Source organism: Colius striatus, chromosome 1 (assembly GCF_028858725.1).
Source record: "Colius striatus isolate bColStr4 chromosome 1, bColStr4.1.hap1, whole genome shotgun sequence".
Lineage (NCBI taxonomy): Eukaryota > Metazoa > Chordata > Aves > Coliiformes > Coliidae > Colius > Colius striatus.
In genome coordinates this window covers 131,715,266-131,726,820 of record NC_084759.1, presented here as the reverse complement: position 1 = coordinate 131,726,820, position 11,555 = coordinate 131,715,266, and positions in this window count along the sequence as shown.

Sequence of the window (11,555 nt, the reverse complement as noted above, 5' to 3'; positions counted from 1 at the left end):
TATATTTGTTACCTTTAAAATCAAACCCACTGAATTTGTGGGAAATACAACATATAAGATAATTTTGTACCACCTTTGTGGTGAGCTAAAGGTAGGTATTTTTCTGTACATTTACACTATAGATACTGTTTTGTAACAAAACAGTAGATTAGTAGTAGTCTACGATACTACTCAGAGAACTAGCTTAAAAACATCTAGAAAAGATTTTCATGAAAAGTTTGTTCCCCAGAAGGCATCAAGATTAGGGGAACAAACCAAATAATGAAGTTGAATTGTGTTCTAATTTCTGCTTTGCTTACTCATGATCTCATCTCCACCTGACAAGTAGAGTGCAGGCAAGTCTACCTTAAAGGCTGCAAGAGGGCTCAGATTATACACATTTGCAGAAGGATTCTGATTCACCACTACCACCCTGTGTCCTGATCTGTGCTGGAACCAACTATGTAGTCAATAGTTGCCATGCCCTTAGAGCCTATTGATCGTCCCTGCACTCTGACTCTGCTAGAAGTGACTCAGGGTTGCTGTATTTAACTATCATAAGACACGGCTTCAGCAGTGTACCCACCAAACTGTCAATGAATTGTTTGCTGCTGCTGTCTCCTCTGCTCATACTGAATTGATCAGTAAGCATTTCAGTCAGTCCAGATATGGCCTCTTCACAGGGTTCCTCAGTGTCTGGAAGGCCAATATGTTCCTTAGCACATTCTTGCCAGCATTTTGTTTATTAACACTTGGATATTCAGGATGACCTGCTACTTTGCAAACAAAAAAACAGCTTTTCTGTGACAATGTATTAACTTCTGGATTTGCATTAATGTTGTGCTGGACCTGTCATTTTTGGGCTTCTGCCTTTCTGTTTCTAACTTCCACAAAGCTGGTTCTTCAGCTTCTTTTGTTGGACCTTGACATCCTTCTGAAAATGTTTGGAAGGCAAGGGACCTCTGTAATATCAACTCAAAGGCAGTGGGATGTACTTTCTAGCATTGCCCCTTTCTGATGATTTCTTGTTGGTATGCTTCTGCTAGATTAGGTGAAAATCTATGGACAATAATGCAGTCACAATCAAGCCCATGAATCTGATAACATTTTTGCTACATCCCAAATAACTCTAGGTCGTGTTCTTTGGTGGTCTTGTTTCAGCTCCCTTCTTGGTTGTGATTTTGAGCATTGGATGCATTAGTTTTGATTTTTGTGCTAGAGGGTCCATCCTTGATTAATAATGTGATTACCCACCGCATCTGCACAGGTCATTTAATTTTACTCCGATAATGTTTTGGTCCTTGCTGCTGCAGACTTCAGTTCTGATCCTTTGTATCTGTTCTTGAACTTGCCTTCACAGACGCATGTGCTAGACATTATCTCCTCCAGGTTTTTGCACTGTCAAGGCAGAATGAAAATGATTCAACATTGCTTGTACAACCTCTGCAGCTTTATGACTGTCACGTGAACAGAGTTGGCTTCACTGAAGAGGCAAAATCTAAATTAGTCAAGAGTTTGCCTGCTATATCGTGTAAGTTTTTCATACAGGAGTCAATAGACTAAGTCTAAAACCACAGCCTTGCAGTCCTTCAGTAACAAGTTTTTAGCACAATAAAAGCTGTATGTGAGTTATATGTCTGATCTTCCATGGTCTTCATAACTGAGACCACTATGACTGAAACCCCATTATTTCCATAAATTAGTATCTTTTTGCTTACATTATTTGCAAATTCATCTTGGCCAAAACATTCTTGTGGTGGCATTTCTCCTACTGTTGTCCTGCCCTCCTCTTCTGGAAAAGCCCATTTCTCTAGGAAGATTGGTTTATTTCTTTATAAGTAATATGTTCTTGGAAAGTGGACTCTTCATATTTAGTTTATTTCATATTGACATAGGTAACATTTGCTGATGGATTATTTTTATCTTTATTTATACATAGTCCAACAGATTTATGACAAGGCTTTCCAAGAACAGTAGAATATTGGTCAGGGCCATCTGACTTTTCATTAATCTCTTTATGTGCCATTGCAATGACAAAGTTATAGAGTCTGTCAGCATAAAAGGAAATCTCTTCTAACTCTCACTTGTCTTCAGGTAGTGGCCTCATCATCTGTGCCCTTGGAGTTGTCTGTATTTGGAGTGGCTTTTGTCTTCAAGTGAAAATTTAGTGGCGTCCACACTAATATGCTCCCCATAGACACTAAATCCTCCTGGTGATATACTGAATTGTTGGAAGCTCTGCCCTTCAGGAGATGGTTCTCTCGAATTTCCATCACCTGTATACTTTTCAGCACATCATCAATGCTGAATGTAAACATTTCAGGGTGTTTTTGAAACCAGCTCAAGATTTTGAGTGGATCAAACTCCTCAGTCTCAGGAATAAAACAAAATGGAAATGCATAATGATTTTTTATATATCCACACCTTTAGCACACAGAAGTTGTGTGTGAGTAGCAAGTGAAATTCAGATTGGTCTGACTAGAGAAGAATCAGTACATATGTATACTGATCTCAGTGGCATAACATTGAATCATAGAATCACAGAATGGTAGGGGTTGGAAGGGACCTTTAGAGACAATCCAATCCAACTTGCTGCTAAAGCAGGCTCACCTAGATCAGGTCACACAGGAACACGTCCAGATGGGTTTGAAAATCGACAGAGAAAGAGACTCCACAACCTCCCTGGGAAGCCTGTATCAGGGCTCCCTCACTCCCACAGGAAAGAAGTTTTTCCTGGTGTTTAAGTGTAACTCCCTGTGTTCCATCTTATATCTATGTCTTGGTTTTGCACAGCCAGCAATGAAGCACCATGACAGTCTCTTGCTCACTGCCCCTCAGCCACTCCCACCCTCGTTAGGATGGTAAGGTCCCAGCAAAACGGGAGGAAAAAGATAACCAAGGATGTTGTGGATTGAGAAAAGGGCAGCAGGGGCTCACTGCCAGTTACGGTTCCAGGCAAAACAGACTCCAGTACTTGACTTAGAGAGGAAAGTAGGAAAGTTTATTCTACTTCCTACAAGAAATAGAACAGAACAAAAAGCAAAAAGGGAGTAGGATGATGAGAAAACTACAACCAGCACTTTAAGATCTCCATCCCTCCTTTCTTCCCGGTCCCAGCTCACTGTTCTGGATATCTCTACCTCCTCCCCTCTTAGTGGCTAGGGGGGGCAGGGAATGGGAGATGTGGTCAGTCTCTCACAGGTGGTCTCTGCTGCTTCTCTCTTCTCAGATGAGGTCGACTCCTCATATTCTTCCCCTGCTCTGACACGGGGTCCCTCCCATGGGACACAGTCCTTAATGAATATGCCTGGCATGGTTTCTTCCCCACAGTTGCAGCTTCTTGAGTTACAGGATCCCTCACATGGTACACGGCCTCTTCTGGCCATAGTTTTAATAAACTTCTTTGGCGTGGGTTCTTCCCAACCGCTACAGCTTCTGTGAATCTGGGATCTTCCTCTGGGCATAGTCACTATCCTTGGTATGGGGTCTTTAATGAAGCGAGTCTCTGCCTCTGATGTGAGGTCTTTAACGAAATGCAAACAAATCTCTACTTCACCAGTCCTCTCCACAGGATGCAAAGGAGTATCTTGTCCAGCACATCTCCTCCTCTCTTTCCCCACTGATCTTGGAGTCTGCATGGTTGCTTCTTTCTCTCTCTCAACTCCTTGCATCACCACCAGCCAGAAAAGAAGGGTCAGAAGAAAGAAGGAACAGGAAGAATCCTCCTCTTCTGGCTTCTTCTTAAAGTGATTGTGGAGGCATCAAACTGACTCAGCCCCAGAAGTGGGTCTGGCTCAGAGCTGGGGAGAGTCGCGAGCAACATCTTACAGGAGTCTCCTTTACAGGTTCTTCCCCATTACCAGAAATGGCATCATGTCAAACCATGATAGTCCATTACCCTTAGTCCTGTTGCTGAATGCTACAAAAAAAAAAACAAAAACAAAAACATTGCCCCATCTTAGTGACAGCCATGCTTTAAGTACTTGTAAGTGTTGATGAGATCTCCTCTCAGTCTTCTTCAGACTAAACAGCTCCAGATCCTGCAGTCTTCCCTCATAAGAAAGATGTTCCAAAACCCTGATCATCTTGGTAGGCCTCTATTGGACTCTCTCCAGAAGTTTCCTGATTCTCCTTCCCTATCCGTCTTGAGCTGGGGAGCCCAGAACTGGACATATTGTCAATAGCAGCAACTAGCTCCAACAGTTCCATCACATAAACTATGTGAATACTACTATGAATAACGGTTAGATGGCTTTGCAATCATGACACAAAAGCTTGTCTTATATTTTTCTGTGCAGTGCTTCTTGTTGCTCCTAAGCGATGGTTACTGCTACCTGACAGCCTCTATTGTAGTCTCATTACTGAGGACACTTAAAAACAAAGACTCCAAATCAATGTTCCTCTGTGATTTTGTTTCTTATAATCAGTGTACAGCCAGTGAGCTATTCCAACTGCATGTCTTTCCAGGTGTCCTGGTTTAGGCCCATCAGGGAACAAAAGACCACGATTAGCCTCAAGTACCAAAGACCTGAGGATTGACAAAGGGCAGGGAGGGCTTAATTGCCGCTTAAGGTCCAGGACAAAACGGACCAGGCTACCAGGTTTGGGAAAGAAAACAGAAAATACTTTAATGCAACACCAACTAAAGCATAACCATAAAACCCTAAAACATAACCAAAATAAAACAGCACAGAGTGGTACAATGATGAAGAGTCTGACCAGCCCTTTAAGACCACTTTGTCCCCACTCCTCCCCTCTTCCTGGGTTCAGAGACCTGATCCTGGTCTTTTTACCTCCTGCCCCCCTGAATGGCCCAGGGGGGCAGGGAGTGGGGCTTTCAGTCAGTCTGTTCCTGATAGCTTGTGCCCTTTGTCCCTCCTCAGGGCAGGTGGGCTCTGCACCAGTCCTCCCTGCAAGTCCATGGAGTACCTCACACACATGGCAGCCCTGCACAGGCTTTTCCAATGTGCATTTATCCCAAAGGCTGCAGCTCCTCTCTCCCTCTCGTGTGGGGCAGCTCTGCACTGCTCAGGCTCTTCAGCACAGCCTGTGCCGTGGCCACCTCCTCCCACAGTCTCTCGCCCGTCCGAGTGCACTCACACAGAGCTGCTGGTGGCTCTCACTCTTGCCATGGCCCTCCATGGGTTGCAGGGTCACAGCCTGTGTTCTTACGACAGCTTGCAGAGGGGTCTCTGGTTTGGTGCTCCTTCTTCCTTCCTCCTTCTATGACTGTGGGGTCCACGTGGTCGCCTCCATCTTGTATCACTCTTACACCTCCTGGCAGCACTTGAAATTCCCATCCGTAAATAGTGATCGCAGAGGCACCAGATTGGCCCAGCTGGGCCAGAGGTGAGTCTGAACCCAGGAGCTGATGGAGAGTGCAAAACCTCTTTACCGGGTCTTCACTGCAACCTCCTCCCCCTGTTACCAAGCAGAAGCTGCTCCTTGCTAAACCTTGACACCATGGAATGAAGGAGACACACATTTTAAAAGGATAGAGTGGTAGGAGAAGCCCAGGATAGTGAGGGGATTTATGGACAGGTATCTGGGACTATTTTGCATTTTCCAAACCTGTCTGAGGATTTGAAACAAGTAGTCCTTTTGGCTAGCATTGATCCAGAGTCAACATCTGCAGCAAGAGTGGATTAAAAATTATGTACCCATCAGTATAAACAGCACAGCGAGTACTAGGTAAAATGTGGGGACATAGCATGGAGGTATGTCATATGTCCAATTCTTTCCTCCATTTCAGCAGATAGCACTAATTCTAGTGGCAGAATTTCCTTGGGTCATCTCCTCTGCATGCTTCCAAATAGTTTTGGTATAAGAAGGGTTTGCATCTGGAGAATATCTTTTGCACTTAGTACTGACACAAAGTTTGTCATAGTCTTCAAAATCCTAGGCATAGCTACAAGTATGTTGAACACAGGCATAAGATTATTTGTGTATTTGTAGCTCAGTTAGGTAACAACAGAATGTCAGTGACTTGATTTAGCCTGCTAGAATTCAGCATAAGCCATTTTACCAGTACCACTCTTACCCACACAGCATTTCCATGGCCATGGTAGAAATATGAGGCAGCTTACAGCTGTGCCACTCCTTACTGTCTGAAAGTTTCAATTTTTCCAGGCTTGCTTTAAATAATATTTGGGTCCTTATGATTGCACTCAAAGGCCTGTTTCCACTAGATGGAATAGTCAGTACATTTGGTATCCATTTCCATGTTATCTGTCCATGGTCTCTCATTTGTCTTCTTTCTACCTTCTTTCACCCTCACCTGTTCTTTCTTCTTTACTTTCTACTTAGAAATGCGATTTTCGAGTTATTCTGTATCTTGTTTCTCAATCTCTTTCTCCTCACCTGTTCTTTCTTCTTTAATGTCTACTTAGAAATGGAATTTTCCAGTTATCCTGTATCTTGTTGAGTGTTGCAAACAATCAACACCACCTTTTTTTGCCTATCAATCGTTGTACCAGTATTTAGAAGTGAAACAAAACTCAAAGATTTTGTTAAACTCAGGGTATGCAGCTGCATGAGTTTGAACATATAGACAAGTAATACTGTGTCAAAGAATGTTTAGTCAAAATGTTGAATATGTGATTGCTGCAGAGAGAATACAGACTAAACTGCACATGCTTCTTGAAATACTTCCCATTGACATCCAAGCTCTCATATATACGAAATTAACCTTTATAGCTCCTCTGAAGAACAAGAGCATCTTTGCTGAGAAGTCTGAAAGAGTTAGTCTAGACATACTCAGGTCTAGCTTCAACTCAAATTCACTTGGTTTAGATTTACACACTAAATCTTAATTAAAATATTCCTGGCTTGTGCCAAGGATAACGTTATTAAGCACTGAGGAACACAGTCTGAAAAAGTATGTAATGGTTTACTTTGGCTGATAAGAAAACATGTATGTATCAGATGAGGAATTCTAAGTAATAGTTTTTTTCTGCACGTGCTTATCCAATTTACAGTACACAAAACTGAAGAATTTTGCTTTCCGCTATTTAGACAACAAATTCCTTCCTGCAAGGCAGCAGTAACTACCGTATGTAAGCAACAGTGACATTCCTACATTTGAGGGATGTTCGTCGTAGAATTAAGCAGTTAGTTGTGTTGCACATGTACAAACATTCAGTATTTGGTAGCAGGGAGTGTTCTTTTTCTTAGAAAATTTAACAAGGAAAAGGTGTAACCTTCTTAAATATATTTAACCAGACACAACCCTCTTTTGGCTTTCTTGGGTGATTTTTATACATGCAGATACATGTACAAATTAAAAGAAACATATTTCTTACTGTCCAATACTGTTCTGTCTTACCTCCAAGAATATAATGCTCCACGTCACAGCTCTCTCCAGCTCTGCAGCCAGTCAATATTATTAGATATTAATGAGTGAAAACACAAAAATCCAAGACAGTCAAGGACATGAAAAGAAAATAAATGTTTTCAGTATGTAAATGAATTTTGGAAATAAGATGTTTTAATTTTTTTTCTCCAGAGAAAAGTCAGAATTTAATTTGGTAGCTGTACATTTTATTTGCATTTATGGACAGATTCACACACTGAAAGAGATTTTTCAGAGAAAACAAAGGTCTTCCCAAAAATCTCTGTCCGAGTGAAAATACAATAACAAAATAAAATAAACTTTTTTAGGCTGAGCTTGCAATTCTTTAAATTCATGAACGTTGAGTATATTACACACAGATTTCTCAAGGAGTAGAAAGCTGTAATGTAATGTCTTTGCTCCAGAAAATACCTCTTGCCTCTTCTGAAGGGAAGCTGTTTTTAAATTAATGTTTTGAATTCATTTGCCTTTTTTTTTTTCTGGAACAGGCTGAAATATTGTGATTTGCTTCAGCGTTTCCAAGAAAAATTCCCATAGGTAGCAATAAGAGTCTAAAATAGACAAATATTGTTTTTAAGATATCTTTGTCAGCAGTCACACTAGCACTCTACTTACTAAGGGTGTCACAATGCATTTGAGAACAATATAAATCAAATTCAGCAATTTTATTGCTCTTTGGAAAATCTTGTTAGAGGCTGAAATAGTAACTCAGGAGTGTAAAATAAAGAAAAGCAGCAAAACCAGAACCTATCAAATTATCTCTTGCTTTCATTTGGTAAAAAGTGACATCTTAGACATAGATAATCTGCTGCCTTTAATTAGGCTCTAATTTAGTCTGAGAGTGTGAATTTGCTGAAGCCATGTGACCCCAGAAGTCTAGCCTTCTGTGCACTGAGGCATTTATCTACTTTCCCAGGTGCATAAGCAGTAGCCCTGAGGTAGTTTGAAAAACATTTTTTGCAGAGAGAGCATCCAGTTTGTTAGATATGATGATCATAGTCTCTTCTTTTCCTAGTGTGCATAAAATATAATTAATTGACCAGATATTCTGTCACTGGTGTTATTCAACAGAGTTGAGAAAAAGTTTGGCTATGAAATTTTAAATGCTCCAGAACCTTCAATGTATTAGGCAGAAGGTTGATTTTATCATTTTGAAGAGCCTATCAACAAAGGGCACTTCAGCAAATGTTCATGTTTGAAAGAGAATGCTACCACATTCATATAATACGTGCTATCTTATCCTAGTACACTTACGAAATCTATTAAAAAAATCCCCAAAACACAAAAGGCCACAGAAAGTCTAGTCTGCAGCACTACTGCTGCAGAATTCAGATTAATTTTGGTGCAATGGTTTGGTTAACAATGCAGTGAAATGGAGGAAGGTTGCCAACTGCTCAGTTGTTCCCTTTTCCCTAGATGTTTCTCTTTTGTTTAATATTACAAAAACCACCTAATATTTCTGACAGTAGCCATGAGGGCAATTTGAACTCTCTATTAAGTATTTTGTGCATTCGACATATAAGGTGATTACTTTTTAAGTCATATCATCTTCTCATCCAATTTCCTACTTTTTTTGAATGTTCCATACGTCTTGAGGTGGAACAAAATGCTTACAAACTTGATTACAAAATCCTGATAAATAGTTCTCAAGCACAGATATGGTACCTGTCTGTCATGGTTTAGCAAGGAGCAGCTTCTGCTTGGTAACAGGGGGAGGAGGTTGCAGTGAAGACCCGGTAAAGAGGTTTTGCACTCTCCATCAGCTCCTGGGTTCAGACTCACCTCCGGCCCAGCTGGGCCAATCTGGTGCCTCTGCGATCACTATTTACGGATGGGAATTTCAAGTGCTGCCAGGAGGTGTAAGAGTGATACAAGATGGAGGCGACCACGTGGACCCCACAGTCATAGAAGGAGGAAGGAAGAAGGAGCACCAAACCAGAGACCCCTCTGCAAGCCGTGGTAAGAACACAGGCTGTGACCCTGCAACCCATGGAGGGCCATGGCAAGAGTGAGAGCCACCAGTAGCTCTGTGTGAGTGCACTCGGACGGGCGAGAGACTGTGGGAGGAGGTGGCCACGGCACAGGCTGTGCTGAAGAGCCTGAGCAGTGCAGAGCTGCCCCACACGAGAGGGAGAGAGGAGCTGCAGCCTTTGGGATAAATGCACATTGGAACAGCCTGTGCAGGGCTGCCATGTGTGTGAGGTACCCTATGGACTTGCAGGGAGGACTGGTGCAGAGCCCACCTGCCCTGAGGAGGGACAAAGGGCACAAGCTATCAGGAACAGACTGACTGAAAGCCCCACTCCCTGCCCCCCTGGGCCATTCAGGGGGGCAGGAGGTAAAAAGACCAGGATCAGGTCTCTGAACCCAGGAAGAGGGGAGGAGTGGGGACAAGGTGGTCTTAAAGGGCTGGTCAGACTCTTCATCATTGTACCACTCTGTGCTGTTTTATTTTGGTTATGTTTTAGGGTTTTATGGTTATGCTTTAGTTGGTGTTGCATTAAAGTATTTTCTGTTTTCTTTCCCAAACCTGGTATCCTGGTCTGTTTTGTCCTGGACCTTAAGCGGCAATTAAGCCCTCCCTGCCCTTTGTCAATCCTCAGGTCTTTGGTACTTGAGGCTAATCGTGGTCTTTTGTTCCCTGATGGGCCTAAACCAGGGCACTATCATTCTTTTTATTCATTTTACTTTGGAAATCACTAATTTTCAAGTTGACTGTGTCCTTTTAAATTAGAATGACCACCACCCACAACAGCTCAATTAATTCCACCTAGCTTAATGGTGTCATGAAGCCTACCTTGGTGGTGAGCAAAGGGGACAAACAGTTCTATCAGTGCAATTTGGCAAGAGAATAAATGGGAATGGGAAGCCCCAGGGATCTCTCACTGTCATTGAACTTCACTGTAAAGTGAGTCCAGCATCTGGGAGGAACAACTCCATGCACCAGTACAGGCTGGGGATTCACCTGCTGCAGAGCAGCTCTGTAGAGAGAGACCTGGGAGTCCTGGTTGACAATAAATTAATCCCGAGCCAGCAACGTGTTTCTGTCACCAAGAAGGCCAATGGCATTCTGGGATGCATCAAGAAGAATGTGGCCAGCAGGTCAAAGGATATTCTCCACCCTCTCAACTCTGCCCCTGATGAGGCCTCATCTGGAGTCCTGTGTTCAGTTCCGGGCTCCCCAGCTCAAGAGGGACAGGGAACTTCTGGAGAGAGTCCAGCACAGGGCCACCAAGATGATGAGGGGACTGGAGCATCTTCCTTATGAGGAAAGGCTGTGGTAACTGGGACTGTTTAGTCTAGAGAAGAGAAGACTGAGGGAGGACCTCATTAATATCTATAAGTATATAAATGGTGGATGTTAGGAGGTTGGGGCATCTCTTTTTTCTATGGTATCTAGTAACAGGACAAGAGGTAATAGGACGAAGCTGGAACAAAAAATGTTCCATTTAAACATAAGGAAAAACGATTTCACTGTGAGGGTGAGGGAGCCCTGTCACAGGCTGCCCAGGGAGGGTGTGGAGTTTTCTTCTTTGGAGGTCTTCAAAACCCACCTGGATGTGTTCTTACGCAACCTGATCTAGGTGGACCTGCATTAGCAGGGGAGTTGGACTAGATGATCTCTAAAGGTCGCTTCTAACCCCTACCATTCTATGATTCTACGATTCTTCACCTCAACATATCCAGAAAGTGAATCTCTTATCAGATAAAGAAGTTGGTGCTGTCTGAGAAAGAATTTCTGGAAATTAAGATTTCTGGATCACAGGCAGCCTAAATGGAGGCATTCTGGTAGTTCTCACATTAGACACTTCTCACAATAATCCTCCTTGTCTCATGCTTGAGCTGACTTCAACCCATGTATTCCCTTCCAGCAGCAGAAGATGGCTGCCATCAGAACGGTGGGCATATTACAGAGACCCATGGTGAGGAACTCACTTGTATTTTGAGTCAGCTGTCTACTGCAACTGGACAGTCTGCCGGGTGTAAGTCGTATCTGTGTCATGATTTATGTACATTGCTTTATCATTCTGTTAAATCAAAAACCCACATAGTGTCAAATAATGTCAGATGAGTAAAGCTGGTATTACATGTTCAATTGCCAACAAAGTGTACAATATCTAAAAGCACCCAATTAGAGACTATGGGACTCTGACATTGGGTCAGATGTGTCCAGTGGGACCCAGAATAGTGCAAGTATCAAATACAATTCTACTGAGCATTAGCT